Source organism: Pseudophryne corroboree, chromosome 3, assembly GCF_028390025.1.
Source record: "Pseudophryne corroboree isolate aPseCor3 chromosome 3, aPseCor3.hap2, whole genome shotgun sequence".
Classification (NCBI taxonomy): domain Eukaryota; kingdom Metazoa; phylum Chordata; class Amphibia; order Anura; family Myobatrachidae; genus Pseudophryne; species Pseudophryne corroboree.
The window spans coordinates 57,498,220-57,518,860 of NC_086446.1; positions in this window are offsets into that span (position 1 = coordinate 57,498,220).

Genomic DNA, 20,641 nt, shown 5'->3' on the forward strand with positions numbered 1-20,641 from the left:
TGCACATCTGTACCTATTACCTAACTATGAAGCCCTACAGTACCTCACATCACTGACTGACCTCTTCCTCCACACCAACTCTACTGGAGATACCTCTTCTATTACTGGTTCCCTTACAGCTGTAGTAAAGGGGAGATGTAATGCAGCTTGCTGCCAACATTAGGCTATAGAAGATACACTGAGGGACAAAAGGAGTCACAAAATAAATTGCTGCCTCTAAAGTGCAGAATAAAACTTGTCCACTCTGTGAATGCAACAGGCACAGAAGCTGCTAGGCCGCCTATGGCAGAGAAGTATTCTTACCGCTAAGCTGTATCAGTGGGGTGCTGTGACCTGTCCAATGTTACATGGACAAAACTATCCCTGCCCTTATGGAGGTGCCCTGCTGGAACAGGTTTGTGATCACCGCCGGTGAATAGATATTGTGCACGTCATCTATTCACAGTGAGGGGAAGACTTGGGGGCAGCCCATCATCTACATAAGTGCTGGGCACACCCCTAAGAGTGATGAAGACAGGGCCACGCCCCTTTCATGGCCAGCCAAGAACCCATGGGTGCATGTGCAATGAATTGCCCTGGTGACTTCTTTCCTAGAGATGTTATGCAGCGAGTAACGGGGCAAATAGGAGTCAGCCAGTATCTGTGCTCTACATTGTACTACACACAGTGAGGACCTTAGATGGAGAGCGATGTCACATCTATTATCACATCTCTCCCAAAGGATAAAGCACCGGGACTGGTGGATTTACAAAACACATGTTATTCTACTCTTCATATGGACACTACGGTGCTGATTCCAAGTCAGATCCAGTTGAGCAATGTTTTATTTTCCTGTACTTGTGTCCAGAGTTTGTGCGCAGACTCACAGATGTGATTGAGACACAGGGTTTCAGAGATATCTTAAAAATGTACTGGGCATTCCTGTGAGGTGACTGGGAGGTGGCTATGTGAATGTATGGAGATGGTCCATTTTACGGGCGTGTTATAAGACTCTCGGGTGTCAGATACTGGCTGAAGGCTCAGACACATAGGGGTATATTCAATTGAAGTCAGATCCATTCCGACATTCATTTGTCGAAATGGATCCAACCTTGGCTATTCAATGCAATCTCAATTCTACTTTAAAATAAAGTCAAATTGAGATGCGGGAGATGAGACGGGGAAGAGCCGCGGACAGACAGGGAGAGCAGCGCTACAGCAGTGGCTACAGCAGCGGTTACAGCAGCGTAGCCAGAGGATGTGTCACAGCTGCCGGTCACGGCAGCATCCACCCGGCTCCAGCAAGCGATGTCCCGCTTGCTGGAGCCAGGTGGACACTGCTGTGAGCGGTGGCTGTGACATCCTCCGGCTACGCTGAAGCTGCTGTAGCGCTGCTCTGCCCGTCTGCACGCGGCTCTCCCCATCTCATCTCCCGCATCTCAATTCTACTTTTTTTTTAAGTCGAATTGAGATTGCATTGAATAGCCAAGGTCGGATCCATTTCAACAAATGAATGTCGGAATGGATCCGACTTCAATTGAATATACCCTGAGGTCTCGCTTGCTGGAGCCGGGTGGACGCTGCTGTGATTGGCGGCTGTGATACATCCTCTGGCGCTGATCTCCCCATCTGCCCGCGGCTCTCCCCCGTCTCTGCTGCCGCATCTCAATTCGACTTTTTTTAAAGTCGAATTGATATGGTCGAAAAGGGAGCCAAAACCTGTCGATTTTGGCCACGTTTTCGCCACAAGCACACGGAACGGCATCTATTCCGCCGATCCACGTGCTTTTCGACAAGTCAAATTCCTCGACTTGTCGAAAACTTTGGGGTTAAATTGAATAGGTCGGAACCCCTTCCGACCTAAAAAAGTTGTAAACTGCCGTCTTTTCGACAGACGGCAACTTTCGACTTCAATTGAATATACCCCATAGTCACTCACACTGGAGGCCACACTCTGATGGGGAATCTACTTCTAGCAGGGAACTGATACAAGTTTTCATGACGTGATTGATGGTAGCATCTGTAGATGTTCATAGTGGGTGTCTCAGTCCTTACACAGTCAGTTTCCAGGGGTTTTTGTTAAAGCATATAAAACTCCTATAACAACCCTGGTATGGCCAAAGCACTTCTGGTAGAACTTGGTCACTATAAAGTATTCAGCACTTATGCCTTCATTTGCTTAGAGAGGAGTAACCTACTCAATTATGCAGAGCCATATAAGCTGGAACCATGGTGCAGAATATACATTATCTCTCAGAGAGCAGCTAAATTTGTATCTGTGCAATATGAAAATTAGGTATGTAACCAGTAGGACACTGAGTCTGGAGCATGGTCACTGTTAACTTGTAGCCAACATCCATCCACTTGCTGTGATTATAAGAGACTGTGACCTACAGTATAACTGTATAGCAGCCTCTGTTACATGGTGATGGCAGTAACTACTCTAGTGAGTGTCCGGGATGATATAGCTGCAGGGAGACCTTGGCTGCTCAGTAGAGGGAGTTCTGCCTATTATGTATAAAAATGTGTTGAAAAAAAATTGGTGTACATGTCACTCAGCGTCTGTGGCCAAGTTGTCCAAGATCAGGGAACAGTAGCCCGACTGGCACTATTACAAGTGTATAGAGGCTCCCAGCTGTCATGACCACTTCAAATTCAAAATTGTTAATCAATAACCCCTAGGGTTACCACCTCATCCCTTTAATTCTGGACACATATTAATTACACCGGTTCTGTGGCTGATTAACAGCAGGTGACATGGAGTCTTGAAGCCAGCCAGCCACAGAACCTGTGTAATTAATATGTGTCCAGAATTAAAGGGATGAGGTGGGAACCCTAATAGCCCAGAATCAAGAAATAAAGGAAAAAAATCCTCATCTTCATCTTGTCTCTACGTTCCCGCTGTGATATAATATTATTATTCTCAAGTCACCCAGGCAGCTCAGAGTTGTTAAATACAGGTATAAAGTAGTGATGTGCACCGGAAATTTTTCGGGTTTTGTGTTTTGGTTTTGTGTTTGGTTCCGAAGACGTGTTTTGGGTTCGAACGCGATTTGGCAAAACCTCACCGAATTTTTTTTGTCGGATTCCGGTGTGTTTTGGATTCGGGTGTTTTTTTCCAAAAACCCTAAAAAAACAGCTTAAATCATAGAATTTGGGGGTTATTTTGATCCCATAGTATTATCAACCTCAATAACCATAATTTCCATTCATTTTCATTCTATTCTGAACACTTCACACCTCACAATATTATTTTTATTCCTAAAATTTGCACCGAGGTAGCTGTGTGACTAAGCTAAGCGACCCAAGTGGCTGACACAAACACCTGACCCATCTAGGAGTGGCACTGCAGTGTCACGCAGGATGGCCCTTCAAAAAAATACTCCCCAAGCCGCACATGACGCAAAGAAAAAAAGAGGCGCAATGAGGTAGCAGTGTGACTAAGATAAGCGACCCAAGTGGCCGAAACAAACACCTGACCCATCTAGGAGTGGCACTGCAGTGTCACGCAGGATGGCCCTTCAAAAAAATACTCCTCAAACAGCACATGACGCAAAGAAAAAAAGAGGCGCAATGAGGTAGCTGTGTGACTAAGATAAGCGACCCAAGTGGCCGACACAAACACCTGGCCCATCTAGGAGTGGCACTGCAGTGTCACGCAGGATGGCCCTTTAAAAAAATACTCCCCAAACAGCACATGACGCAAAGAAAAAAAGAAGCGCAATGAGGGAGCTGTGTGACTAAGATAAGCGACGCAAGTGGCCGACACAAACACCTGGCCCATCTAGGAGTGGCACTGCAGTGTCACGCAGGATGGCCCTTCAAAAAAATACTCCCCAAACAGCACATGACGCAAAGAAAAATTTAAGAAAAAAGAGGTGCAAGATGGAATTGTCCTTGGGCCCTCCCACCCACCCTTATGTTGTATAAACAGGACATGCACACTTTAACGAACCCATCATTTCAGTGACAGGGTCTGCCACACTACTGTGACTGAAATGACTGGTTGGTTTGGGCCTCCACCAAAAGAAGCAATCAATCTCTCCTTGCACAAACTTGCTCTACAGAGGCAAGATGTCCACCTCCTCCTCATCCTCCGATTTATCACCCCTTTCACTGTGTACATCCCCCTCCTCACAGATTATTAATTCGTCCCCACTGGAATCCACCATCTCAGGTCCCCGTGCACTTTCTGGAGGCAATTGCTGCTGGTGAATGTCTCCACGGAGGAATTGATTATAATTCATTTTAATGAACATCATCTTCTCCACATTTTCTGGAAGTAACCTCGTACGCCGATTGCTGACAAGGTGAGCGGCTGCACTAAACACTCTTTCGGAGTATACACTGGAGGGAGGGCAACTTACGTAGAATAAAGCCAGTTTGTGCAAGGTCCTCCAAATTGCCTCTTTTTCCTGCCAGTATACGTACGGACTGTCTGATGTGCCTACTTGGATGCGGTCACTCCTATAATCCTCCACCATTCTTTCAATGGTGAGAGAATCATATGCAGTGACAGTAGACGACATGTCAGTAATCGTTGGCAGGTCCTTCAGTCCAGACCAGATGTCAGCACTCGCTCCAGACTGCCCTGCATCACCGCCAGCGGGTGGGCTCGGAATTCTTAGCCTTTTCCTCGCACCCCCAGTTGCGGGAGAATGTGAAGGAGGAGCTGTTGACGGTTCACGTTCCGCTTGACTTGACAATTTTCTCACCAGCAGGTCTTTGAACCCCTGCAGACTCGTGTCTGCCGGAAAGAGAGATACAACGTAGGTTTTAAATCTGATTTCAACAGATTGACCACCCATGAATCCTTGTTAAGTGAATGAAGGGCAACATCCACAAGTCCCACCTAGCGGAATCGCTCTGTTTTAGCTCCTCCTTCAATTTATCCAGCTTCTTCTGCAAAAGCCTGATGAGGGGAATGACCTGACTCAGGCTGGCAGTGTCTGAACTGACTTCACGTGTGGCAAGTTCAAAGGGTTGCAGAACCTTGCACAACGTTGAAATCATTCTCCACTGCGCTTGAGACAGGTGCATTCCACCTCCTTTCCCTTTATCGTGGCCAGATGTATAGGCTTGAATGGCCTTTTGCTGCTCCTCCATCCTCTGAAGCATATAGAGGGTTGAATTCCACCTCGTTACCACCTCCTGCTTCAGATGATGGCAGGGCAGGTTCAGGTATTTTTGGTGGTGCTCCAGTCTTCTGTACGCGGTGCCTGAACACCGAAAGTGGCCCGCAATTTTTCGGGCCACCGACAGCATCTCTTGCACGCCCCTGTCGTTTTTTAAATAATTCTGCACCACCAAATTCAAGTTATGTGCAAAACATGGGACGTGCAGGAATTTGCCCAGATGTAATGCACGCACAATATTGGTGGCGTTGTCCGATGTCACAAATCCCCAGGAGAGTCCAGTTGGGGTAAGCCATTCTGCGATGATCTTCCTCAGTTGCCGTAAGAGGTTTTCAGCTGTGTGCGTATTCTGGAAAGCGGTGATACAAAGCGTAGCCTGCCTAGGAACGAGTTGGCGTTTGCGAGATGCTGCTAATGGTGCCGCCGCTGCTGTTCTTGTAGCGGGAGGCAATACATCTACCCAGTGGGCTGTCACAGTCATATAGTCCTGATTCTGCCCTGCTCCACTTGTCCACATGTCCGTGGTTAAGTGGACATTGGGTACAACTGCATTTTTTAGGACACTGGTGAGTCTTTTTCTGAGGTCTGTGTACATTTTCGGTATTGTCTGCATAGAGAAATGGAACCTAGATGGTATTTGGTACCGGGGACACAGTACCTCAATCAAGTCTCTAGTTGGCTCTGAATTAATGATGGATACCGGAACCACGTTTCTCACCGCCCAGGCTGCCAAGGCCTCAGTTATCCACTTTGCAGCAGGATGACTGCTGTGATATTTCATCTTCCTCGCAAAGGACTGTTGTACAGTCAATTGCTTAGTGGAAGTATTACAAGTGGTCTTCCGACTTCCCCTCTGGGATGACGATCGACTCCCAGCAGCAACAACAGCAGCGCCAGCAGCAGTAGACGTTACACTCAATGATGCATCGGTGGAATCCCAGGCAGGAGAGGACTCGTCAGACTTGACAGTGACATGGCCTGCAGGACTATTGGCTTTCCTGGGTAAGGAGGAAATTGACACTGAGGGAGTTGGTGGTGTGGTTTGCAGGAGCTTGGTTACAAGAGGAAGGGATTTAGTGGTTAGTGGACTGCTTCCATTGTCATCCAAAGTTTTTGAACTTGTCACTGACTTATGATGAATGCGGTCCAGGTGACGTATAAGCGAGGATGTTCCGAGATGGTTGACGTCCTTACCCCTACTTATTACAGCTTGACAAAGGCAACACACGGCTTGACACCTGTTGTCCGCATTTGTGTTGACATAATTCCACACCGAAGAGGTGATTTTTTCTTGTAATTTGACCAGGCATGTCAATGGCCATCATCGTCCCATGGACAACAGGTGTCTCCCTGGGTGCCTGACTTAAACAAACCACCTCACCATCAGAATCCTCCTTTTCAATTTCCTCCCCAGCGCCAGCAACACCCATATCCTCATCCTGGTGTACTTCAACACTGACATCTTCAATTTGACTATCAGGAACTGGACTGCGGGTGCTCCTTCCAGCACTTGCAGGGGGTGTGCAAATGGTGGAAGGCGCAAGCTCTTCCCGTCCAGTGTTGGGAAGGTCAGGCATCACAACCGACACAATTGGACTCTCCTTGGGGATTTGTGATTTTTTGTGTTTTGGATTTAACATGCTCTGTACTATGACATTGGGCATCGGCCTTGGCAGACGACGTTGATGGCATTTCATCATCTCGGCCATGACTAGTGGCAGCAGCTTCAGCACAAGGTGGAAGTGGATCTTGATCTTTCCCTATTTTTTTAACCTCCACATTTTCTTCTCCATATTTTAATAGGCACAACTAAAAGCCACCACAGGTATACAATGTAGATGGATGGATAGTATACTTATGGACGACGAGTGACGACACAGAGGTAGGTACAGCCGTGGCCTACCGTACTGCTTTATTTATATACAGTATAATAAATGGACCTGGTGGACACTGTCAGCAGACTGCTAAACTAGTATAAAGAAAAAAAGCCACCACAGGTATACAATGTAGATGGATGGATAGTATACTTATGGACGACGAGTGATGACACAGAGGTAGGTACAGCAGTGGCCTACTGTACTGCTATAAATACAGTATAATAACGGACCTGGTGGACACTGTCAGCAGACTGCTAAACTAGTATAAAGAAAAAAAGCCACCACAGGTATACAATGTAGATGGATGGATAGTATACTTATGGATGACGAGTGACGACACAGAGGTAGGTACTGCAGTGGCCAACCGTACTGCTATATATACATTATAATAACAGACCTGGTGGACACTGTCAGCAGACTGCTAAACTAGTATAAAGAAAAAAAGCCACCACAGGTATACAATGTAGATGGATGGATAGTATACTTATGGACGGCAAGTGACGCCACAGAGGTAGGTACAGCAGTGGCCTACCGTACTGCTATATATACAGTATAATAACGGACCTGTTGGACACTGTCAACAGACTGCTAAACTAGTATAAAGAAAAAAGTCACCACAGGTATACAATGTAGATGGATGGATAGTATACTTATGGACGACGAGTGACGACACAGAGGTAGGTACAGCAGTGGCTCACCATACTGCTTTATTAACTGTATAATAACGGACCTGGTGGACACGGTCAGCAGACTGCAAAACTAGTATGAAGAAAAAAAGCCACCACAGGTATACAATGTAGATGGATGGATAGTATACTTATGGATGACGAGTGACGACACAGAGGTAGGTACTGCAGTGGCCAACCGTACTGCTATATATACATTATAATAACAGACCTGGTGGACACTGTCAGCAGACTGCTAAACTAGTATAAAGAAAAAAAGCCACCACAGGTATACAATGTAGATGGATGGATAGTATACTTATGGACGGCAAGTGACGACACAGAGGTAGGTACAGCAGTGGCTAACCGTACTGCTATATATACAGTATAATAACGGACCTGTTGGACACTGTCAACAGACTGCTAAACTAGTATAAAGAAAAATGTCACCACAGGTATACAATGTAGATGGATGGATAGTATACTTATGGATGACGAGTGACGACACAGAGGTAGGTAAAGCAGTGGCCTACCGTACTGCTATATATACAGTATAATAACGGACCTGGTAGACACTGTCAGCAGACTGCTAAACTAGTATAAAAAAAAGCCACCACAGGTATACAATGTAGATGGATGGATAGTATACTTACGGACTACGAGTGACGACACAGAGGTAGGTACAGCAGTGGCCTACCGTACTGCTTTATTTATATACAGTATAATAAATGGACCTGGTGGACACTGTCAGCAGACTGCTAAACTAGTATGAAGAAAAAAAGCCACAGGTATACAATGTAGATTGATGGATAATATACTTGTGGACGACGAGTGACGACACAGAGGTAGGTACAGCAGTGGCCTACCGTACTGCTTTATTTATATACAGTATAATAAATGGACCTGGTGGACACTGTCAGCAGACTGCTAAACTAGTATAAAAAAAAGCCACCACAGGTATACAATGTAGATGGATGGATAGTATACTTATGGACTACGAGTGACGACACAGAGGTAGGTACAGCAGTGGCCTACCGTACTGCTTTATTTATATACAGTATAATAAATGGACCTGGTGGACACTGTCAGCAGACTGCTAAACTAGTATAAAAAAAAGCCACCACAGGTATACAATGTAGATGGATGGATAGTATACTTACGGACTACGAGTGACGACACAGAGGTAGGTACAGCAGTGGCCTACCGTACTGCTTTATTTATATACAGTATAATAAATGGACCTGGTGGACACTGTCAGCAGACTGCTAAACTAGTATGAAGAAAAAAAGCCACAGGTATACAATGTAGATTGATGGATAATATACTTGTGGACGACGAGTGACGACACAGAGGTAGGTACAGCAGTGGCCTACCGTACTGCTTTATTTATATACAGTATAATAAATGGACCTGGTGGACACTGTCAGCAGACTGCTAAACTAGTATAAAAAAAAGCCACCACAGGTATACAATGTAGATGGATGGATAGTATACTTATGGACTACGAGTGACGACACAGAGGTAGGTACAGCAGTGGCCTACCGTACTGCTTTATTTATATACAGTATAATAAATGGACCTGGTGGACACTGTCAGCAGACTGCTAAACTAGTATGAAGAAAAAAAGCCACAGGTATACAATGTAGATTGATGGATAATATACTTATGGATGACGAGTGATGACACAGAGGTAGGTACAGCAGTGGCCTACCGTACTGTTATATATACAGTATAATAACGGACCTGGTGGACACTGTCAGCAGACTGCTAAACTAGTATAAAGAAAAAAAGCCACCACAGGTATACAATGTAGATGGATGGATAGTATACTTATGGATGACGAGTGACAACACAGAGTTACGTACAGCAGTGGCCTACCATACTGCTATATATACAGTATAATAATTAACCTGGTGGACACTGTCAGCAGACTGCTAAACTAGTATAAAGAAAAAAAGCCACAAAAGGTATAAAATGTAGATGGATGGATAGTATACTTATGGATGACGAGTGACGACACAGAGGTAGGTACAGCAGTGGCCTACCGTACTGCTATATATACAGTATAATAACGGACCTGGTGGACACTGTCAGCAGACTGCTAAACTAGTATAAAGAAAAAAAGCCACCACAGGTATACAATGTAGATGGATGGATAGTATACTTATGGATGACGAGTGACAACACAGAGTTACGTACAGCAGTGGCCTACCATACTGCTATATATACAGTATAATAATTAACCTGGTGGACACTGTCAGCAGACTGCTAAACTAGTATAAAGAAAAAAAGCCACAAAAGGTATAAAATGTAGATGGATGGATAGTATACTTATGGATGACGAGTGACGACACAGAGGTAGGTACAGCAGTGGCCTACCGTACTGCTATATATACAGTATAATAACGGACCTGGTGGACACTGTCAGCAGACTGCTAAACTAGTATAAAGAAAAAAAGCCACCACAGGTATACAATGTAGATGGATGGATAGTATACTTATGGACGACGAATGACAACACAGAGGTAGATACAGCAGTGGCCTACCGTACTGCTATATATACAGTATAATAACGGACCTGGTGGACACAGTCAGCAGACTGCTAAACTAGAATAAAGAAAAAAAGCCACCACAGGTATACAATGTAGATGGATGGATAGTATACTTATGGACGACGAGTGACGACACAGAGGTAGGTACAGCAGTGGCTCACCATACTGCTTAATTTACAGTATAATAACGGACCTGTTGGACACTGTCAACAGACTGCTAAACTAGTATAAAGAAAAAAAGTCACCACAGGTATACAATGTAGATGGATGGATAGTATACTTATGGATGACGAGTGACGACACAGAGGTAGGTAAAGCAGTGGCCTACCGTACTGCTATATATACAGTATAATAACGGACCTGGTGGACACTGTCAGTAGACTGCTAAACTAGTATAAAGAAAAAAAGTCACCACAGGTATACAATGTAGATGGAGGAATAGTATACTTATGGACGACGAGTGACGACACAGAGGTAGGTACAGCAGTGGCTTACCGTACTGCTTTATTTATATACAGTATAATAAATGGACCTGGAGGACACTGTCAGCAGACTGCTAAACTAGTATGAAGAAAAAAAGCCACAGGTATACAATGTAGATTGATGGATAATATACTTATGGACGACGAGTGATGACACAGAGGTAGGTACAGCAGTGGCCTACCGTACTGCTTTATTTATATACAGTATAATAAATGGACCTAGTGGACACTGTCAGCAGACTGCTAAACTAGTATAAAAAAAAGCCACCACAGGTATACAATGTAGATGGATGGATAGTATACTTATGGACTACGAGTGACGACACAGAGGTAGGTACAGCAGTGGCCTACCGTACTGCTTTATTTATATACAGTATAATAAATGGACCTGGTGGACACTGTCAGCAGACTGCTAAACTAGTATGAAGAAAAAAAGCCACAGGTATACAATGTAGATTGATGGATAATATACTTATGGATGACGAGTGATGACACAGAGGTAGGTACTGCAGTGGCCTACCGCACTGTTATATATACAGTATAATAACGGACCTGGTGGACACTGTCAGCAGACTGCTAAACTAATATAAAGAAAAAAAGCCACCACAGGTATACAATGTAGATGGATGGATAGTATACTTATGGACGACGAGTGATGACACAGAGGTAGGTACAGCAGTGGCCTACCGTACTGCTTTATTTATATACAGTATAATAAATGGACCTGGTGGACACTGTCAGCAGACTGCTAAACTAGTATGAAGAAAAAAAGCCACAGGTATACAATGTAGATTGATGGATAATATACTTATGGACGACGAGTGACGACACAGAGGTAGGTACAGCAGTGGCCTACCGTACTGCTTTATTTATATACAGTATAATAAATGGACCTGGTGGACACTGTCAGCAGACTGCTAAACTAGTATAAAAAAAAGCCACCACAGGTATACAATGTAGATGGATGGATAGTATACTTATGGATGACGAGTGACAACACAGAGGTAGGTACAGCAGTGGCCTACCGTACTGCTATATATACAGTATAATAACGGACCTGGTGGACACTGTCAGCAGACTGCTAAACTAGTATAAAGAAAAAAAGCCACCACAAGTATACAATGTAGATGGATGGATAGTATACTTATGGACGACGAGTGACAACACAGAGGTAGGTACAGCAGTGGCCTACCGTACTGCTATATATACAGTATAATAACGGAACTGGTGGACACAGTCAGCAGACTGCTAAACTAGAATAAAGAAAAAAAGCCACCACAGGTATACAATGTAGATGGATGGATAGTATACTTATGGATGATCAGTGACGACACAGAGGTAGGTACAGCAGTAGCCTACCGTACTGCTTTATTTATATACAGTATAATAAATGGACCTGGTGGACACTGTCAGCAGACTGCTAAACTAGTATGAAGAAAAAAAGCCACAGGTATATAATGTAGATTGATGGATAATATACTTATGGACGACGAGTGACGACACAGAGGTAGATACAGCAGTGGCCTACCGTACTGCTTTATTTATATACAGTATAATAAATGGACCTGGTGGACACTGTCAGCAGACTGCTAAACTAGTATAAAAAAAAGCCACCACAGGTATACAATGTAGATGGATGGATAGTATACTTATGGATGACGAGTGACAACACAGAGGTAGGTACAGCAGTGGCCTACCGTACTGCTATATATACAGTATAATAACGGACCTGGTGGACACTGTCAGCAGACTGCTAAACTAGTATAAAGAAAAAAAGCCACCACAAGTATACAATGTAGATGGATGGATAGTATACTTATGGACGACGAGTGACAACACAGAGGTAGGTACAGCAGTGGCCTACCGTACTGCTATATATACAGTATAATAACGGACCTGGTGGACACAGTCAGCAGACTGCTAAACTAGAATAAAGAAAAAAAGCCACCACAGGTATACAATGTAGATGGATGGATAGTATACTTATGGATGATGAGTGACGACACAGAGGTAGGTACAGCAGTAGCCTACCGTACTGCTTTATTTATATACAGTATAATAAATGGACCTGGTGGACACTGTCAGCAGACTGCTAAACTAGTATGAAGAAAAAAAGCCACAGGTATACAATGTAGATTGATGGATAATATACTTATGGACGACGAGTGACGACACAGAGGTAGGTACAGCAGTGGCCTACCGTACTGCTTTATTTATATACAGTATAATAAATGGACCTGGTGGACACTGTCAGCAGACTGCTAAACTAGTATAAAAAAAAGCCACCACAGGTATACAATGTAGATGGATGGATAGTATACTTATGGACTACTAGTGACGACACAGAGGTAGGTACAGCAGTGGCCTACCGTACTGCTTTATTTATATACAGTATAATAAATGGACCTGGTGGACACTGTCAGCAGACTGCTAAACTAGTATAAAAAAAAGCCACCACAGGTATACAATGTAGATGGATGGATAGTATACTTACGGACTACGAGTGACGACACAGAGGTAGGTACAGCAGTGGCCTACCGTACTGCTTTATTTATATACAGTATAATAAATGGACCTGGTGGACACTGTCAGCAGACTGCTAAATTAGTATGAAGAAAAAAAGCCACAGGTATACAATGTAGATTGATGGATAATATACTTGTGGACGACGAGTGACGACACAGAGGTAGGTACAGCAGTGGCCTACCGTACTGCTTTATTTATATACAGTATAATAAATGGACCTGGTGGACACTGTCAGCAGACTGCTAAACTAGTATAAAAAAAAGCCACCACAGGTATACAATGTAGATGGATGGATAGTATACTTATGGACTACGAGTGACGACACAGAGGTAGGTACAGCAGTGGCCTACCGTACTGCTTTATTTATATACAGTATAATAAATGGACCTGGTGGACACTGTCAGCAGACTGCTAAACTAGTATGAAGAAAAAAAGCCACAGGTATACAATGTAGATTGATGGATAATATACTTATGGATGACGAGTGATGACACAGAGGTAGGTACAGCAGTGGCCTACCGTACTGTTATATATACAGTATAATAACGGACCTGGTGGACACTGTCAGCAGACTGCTAAACTAGTATAAAGAAAAAAAGCCACCACAGGTATACAATGTAGATGGATGGATAGTATACTTATGGATGACGAGTGACAACACAGAGTTACGTACAGCAGTGGCCTACCATACTGCTATATATACAGTATAATAATTAACCTGGTGGACACTGTCAGCAGACTGCTAAACTAGTATAAAGAAAAAAAGCCACAAAAGGTATAAAATGTAGATGGATGGATAGTATACTTATGGATGACGAGTGACGACACAGAGGTAGGTACAGCAGTGGCCTACCGTACTGCTATATATACAGTATAATAACGGACCTGGTGGACACTGTCAGCAGACTGCTAAACTAGTATAAAGAAAAAAAGCCACCACAGGTATACAATGTAGATGGATGGATAGTATACTTATGGATGACGAGTGACAACACAGAGTTACGTACAGCAGTGGCCTACCATACTGCTATATATACAGTATAATAATTAACCTGGTGGACACTGTCAGCAGACTGCTAAACTAGTATAAAGAAAAAAAGCCACAAAAGGTATAAAATGTAGATGGATGGATAGTATACTTATGGATGACGAGTGACGACACAGAGGTAGGTACAGCAGTGGCCTACCGTACTGCTATATATACAGTATAATAACGGACCTGGTGGACACTGTCAGCAGACTGCTAAACTAGTATAAAGAAAAAAAGCCACCACAGGTATACAATGTAGATGGATGGATAGTATACTTATGGACGACGAATGACAACACAGAGGTAGATACAGCAGTGGCCTACCGTACTGCTATATATACAGTATAATAACGGACCTGGTGGACACAGTCAGCAGACTGCTAAACTAGAATAAAGAAAAAAAGCCACCACAGGTATACAATGTAGATGGATGGATAGTATACTTATGGACGACGAGTGACGACACAGAGGTAGGTACAGCAGTGGCTCACCATACTGCTTAATTTACAGTATAATAACGGACCTGTTGGACACTGTCAACAGACTGCTAAACTAGTATAAAGAAAAAAAGTCACCACAGGTATACAATGTAGATGGATGGATAGTATACTTATGGATGACGAGTGACGACACAGAGGTAGGTAAAGCAGTGGCCTACCGTACTGCTATATATACAGTATAATAACGGACCTGGTGGACACTGTCAGTAGACTGCTAAACTAGTATAAAGAAAAAAAGTCACCACAGGTATACAATGTAGATGGAGGAATAGTATACTTATGGACGACGAGTGACGACACAGAGGTAGGTACAGCAGTGGCTTACCGTACTGCTTTATTTATATACAGTATAATAAATGGACCTGGAGGACACTGTCAGCAGACTGCTAAACTAGTATGAAGAAAAAAAGCCACAGGTATACAATGTAGATTGATGGATAATATACTTATGGACGACGAGTGATGACACAGAGGTAGGTACAGCAGTGGCCTACCGTACTGCTTTATTTATATACAGTATAATAAATGGACCTAGTGGACACTGTCAGCAGACTGCTAAACTAGTATAAAAAAAAGCCACCACAGGTATACAATGTAGATGGATGGATAGTATACTTATGGACTACGAGTGACGACACAGAGGTAGGTACAGCAGTGGCCTACCGTACTGCTTTATTTATATACAGTATAATAAATGGACCTGGTGGACACTGTCAGCAGACTGCTAAACTAGTATGAAGAAAAAAAGCCACAGGTATACAATGTAGATTGATGGATAATATACTTATGGATGACGAGTGATGACACAGAGGTAGGTACTGCAGTGGCCTACCGCACTGTTATATATACAGTATAATAACGGACCTGGTGGACACTGTCAGCAGACTGCTAAACTAATATAAAGAAAAAAAGCCACCACAGGTATACAATGTAGATGGATGGATAGTATACTTATGGACGACGAGTGATGACACAGAGGTAGGTACAGCAGTGGCCTACCGTACTGCTTTATTTATATACAGTATAATAAATGGACCTGGTGGACACTGTCAGCAGACTGCTAAACTAGTATGAAGAAAAAAAGCCACAGGTATACAATGTAGATTGATGGATAATATACTTATGGACGACGAGTGACGACACAGAGGTAGGTACAGCAGTGGCCTACCGTACTGCTTTATTTATATACAGTATAATAAATGGACCTGGTGGACACTGTCAGCAGACTGCTAAACTAGTATAAAAAAAAGCCACCACAGGTATACAATGTAGATGGATGGATAGTATACTTATGGATGACGAGTGACAACACAGAGGTAGGTACAGCAGTGGCCTACCGTACTGCTATATATACAGTATAATAACGGACCTGGTGGACACTGTCAGCAGACTGCTAAACTAGTATAAAGAAAAAAAGCCACCACAAGTATACAATGTAGATGGATGGATAGTATACTTATGGACGACGAGTGACAACACAGAGGTAGGTACAGCAGTGGCCTACCGTACTGCTATATATACAGTATAATAACGGAACTGGTGGACACAGTCAGCAGACTGCTAAACTAGAATAAAGAAAAAAAGCCACCACAGGTATACAATGTAGATGGATGGATAGTATACTTATGGATGATCAGTGACGACACAGAGGTAGGTACAGCAGTAGCCTACCGTACTGCTTTATTTATATACAGTATAATAAATGGACCTGGTGGACACTGTCAGCAGACTGCTAAACTAGTATGAAGAAAAAAAGCCACAGGTATATAATGTAGATTGATGGATAATATACTTATGGACGACGAGTGACGACACAGAGGTAGATACAGCAGTGGCCTACCGTACTGCTTTATTTATATACAGTATAATAAATGGACCTGGTGGACACTGTCAGCAGACTGCTAAACTAGTATAAAAAAAAGCCACCACAGGTATACAATGTAGATGGATGGATAGTATACTTATGGATGACGAGTGACAACACAGAGGTAGGTACAGCAGTGGCCTACCGTACTGCTATATATACAGTATAATAACGGACCTGGTGGACACTGTCAGCAGACTGCTAAACTAGTATAAAGAAAAAAAGCCACCACAAGTATACAATGTAGATGGATGGATAGTATACTTATGGACGACGAGTGACAACACAGAGGTAGGTACAGCAGTGGCCTACCGTACTGCTATATATACAGTATAATAACGGACCTGGTGGACACAGTCAGCAGACTGCTAAACTAGAATAAAGAAAAAAAGCCACCACAGGTATACAATGTAGATGGATGGATAGTATACTTATGGATGATGAGTGACGACACAGAGGTAGGTACAGCAGTAGCCTACCGTACTGCTTTATTTATATACAGTATAATAAATGGACCTGGTGGACACTGTCAGCAGACTGCTAAACTAGTATGAAGAAAAAAAGCCACAGGTATACAATGTAGATTGATGGATAATATACTTATGGACGACGAGTGACGACACAGAGGTAGGTACAGCAGTGGCCTACCGTACTGCTTTATTTATATACAGTATAATAAATGGACCTGGTGGACACTGTCAGCAGACTGCTAAACTAGTATAAAAAAAAGCCACCACAGGTATACAATGTAGATGGATGGATAGTATACTTATGGACTACTAGTGACGACACAGAGGTAGGTACAGCAGTGGCCTACCGTACTGCTTTATTTATATACAGTATAATAAATGGACCTGGTGGACACTGTCAGCAGACTGCTAAACTAGTATAAAAAAAAAGCCACCACAGGTATACAATGTAGATGGATGGATAGTATACTTATGGACTACGAGTGACGACACAGAGGTAGGTACAGCAGTGGCCTACCGTACTGCTTTATTTATATACAGTATAATAAATGGACCTGGTGGACACTGTCAGCAGACTGCTAAACTAGTATAAAAAAAAAGCCACCACAGGTATACAATGTAGATGGATGGATAGTATACTTGTATACTTATGGACGACGAGTGACGACACAGAGGTAGGTACAGCAGTGGCCTACCGTACTGCTTTATTTATATACAGTATAATAAATGGACCTGGTGGACACTGTCAGCAGACTGCTAAACTAGTATGAAGAAAAAAAGCCACCACAGGTATACAATGTAGATGGATGGATAGTATACTGATGGACGACGAGTGACGACACAGAGGTAGGTACAGCAGTGGCCTACCGTACTGCTTTATTTATATACAGTATAATAAATGTACCTGGTGGACACTGTCAGCAGACTGCTAAACTAGTATGAAGAAAAAAAGCCACAGGTATATAATGTAGATGGATGGATAACATACTTATGGACAACGAGTGACGACACAGAGGTAGGTACAGCAGTGGCCTACCGTACTGCTTTATTTATATACAGTATAATAAATGGACCTGGTGGACACTGTCAGCAGGCTTCTAAACTAGTATAAAAAAAAAGCCACCACAGGTATACAATGTAGATGGATGGATAGTATACTTATGGACGACAAGTGACGACACAGAGGTAGGTACAGCAGTGGCCTACCGTACTGCTATATATACAGTATAATAACGGACCAGGTGGACACTGTCAGCAGACTGCTAAACTAGTATAAAGAAAAAAAGCCACCACAAGTATACAATGTAGATGGATGGATAGTATACTTATGGACGACGAGTGACAACACAGAGGTAGGTACAGCAGTGGCCTACCGTACTGCTATATATACAGTTTAATAACGGAACTGGTGGACACAGTCAGCAGACTGCTAAACTAGAATAAAGAAAAAAAGCCACCACAGGTATACAATGTAGATGGATGGATAGTATACTTATGGATGATGAGTGACGACACAGAGGTAGGTACAGCAGTGGCCTACCGTACTGCTATATATACAGTATAATAACGGACCTGGTGGACACTGTCAGCAGACTATTAACTAGTATAAAGAAAAAAAAGCCACCACAGGTATACAATGTAGATGGATGGATAGTATACTTATGGACGACGAGTGACGACACAGAGGTAGGTACAGCAGTGGCCAACCGTACTGCTTTATTTATATACAGTATAATAATGGACCTGGTGGACACTGTCAGCAGACTGCTAAACTAGTATAAAGAAAAAAAGCCACCCAGCACAGGTATACAATGTAGATGGATGGATAGTATACTTATGGATGACGAGTGACGACACAGAGGTAGGTACAGCAGTGGCCTACCGTACTGCTATATATACAGTATAATAACGGACCTGGTGGACACTGTCAGCAGACTGCTAAACTAGTATAAAGAAAAAAAGCCACCACAGGTATACAATGTAGATGGATGGATAGTATACTTATGGACGACGAGTGACAACACAGAGGTAGGTACAGCAGTGGCCTACCGTACTGCTATATATACAGTATAATAACGGACCTGGTGGACACTGTCAGCAGACTGCTAAACTAGTATAAAGAAAAAAAGCCACCACAGGTATACAATGTAGATGGATGGATAGTATACTTATGGACGACGAGTGATGACACAGAGGTAGGTACAGCAGTGGCTCACCATACTGCTTTATTTACAGTATAATTGTTATGATTCCTGTACTCCAGACCGGAGAGGATCTTATGGCAGGGATCTGAGTACAGGAACAATATGCTGGTAGTGGGAGCTGGAGAGCCTAGTAACCCCTGGCGCCCTAACTCCATTGTCTCGCCCGTGTTATCAGAAATCCCCTGCGAGACTATGGTTGCTTGAGCCCATGGCAGCCGCATTCGAAGGGCGGATTATGTCTGCCCAACCCCGATGCCCCCGCAGGTCTTAATGGGAGACAAGGGGAAATCCGAGACAGGGTGATAACAAGGGGCCCTCTGACTAAGCAACCAGGCCAGGGGTTACAAGCTAACTAACTTAAATCAAAAGGTATGTGCGGACTAGCCGCCAGGGAAAAGGACAACCAAAGATCCACTGATCCGACACTCCTATCCGGCACCGCTGGACACCAGAGTGGATCCGTGGAAGCGGAACCCTCCGCAAAAGCTCCAGAACACAATTAAACAAAATAATAAACAGTAAGCGGCCAAGCCGCAACACACGGCTGCGCCGCGACTCACGAACACCACCAGATGTTAAAGGTGCTCGGTCAGACTCCAGGAACAGATGGTAAACTTCCGAGTACAGGATCTCCGAGGTCAGGAACAACTGAATAGACCGGGACTGGAAACTCTCTGCAGCAGACACAGGCAAACAGGAAGCTATCACTGGCGTCTGTAAGAAGTCCTGAGGGTGCCTTTATTCAGGCACCCTCCAATCAAGATCCAGACAGGACAATCAAATAGAAATGCCGTGCAGCTTGCATGCTGCACGGCCAGCACATAATCAGGGTAATGAGGATAGACCCAGCAACGGGGAACGCGGCTGCACGTGGCGTCCCCGTTGCTAAGGCCAGAGGCGGCTCCGTGCGCCCGGCGTCTTAGCGTTGCCAGGGAGCCGGCGGCTGAACGCGCACGGCGTCCCTGGTTGCTAGGCGCCGGGCCGCACGGCCGAGCGGACCCCGGCGCCTAACAGTACCCCCCCTTGAGGAGGGGTCAAGGAACCCCTAAAGCCAGGTTTCCGAGGAAATTCACGAAAAAATGCCCTTTTTAGCTTTGGGGCATGAAGGTCTTCATCCAGGACCCACGACCTTTCCTCTGGCCCATAACCTCTCCAATGCACCAAAAAATAAAGCCGACCCCGGGACAACTTGGAATCGAGAACCTTCTCAACCAAGAACTCTTGCTGACCCTGTACATTAACTGGTGATCTCCCCTGAGATTTTTTACGAGGAAATCTGCTGGACGAAACATATGGTTTAAGCAATGAGCAATGGAAGGTATTTCCGATCCGTTAAGTTTTTGGTAAACGTAACCGG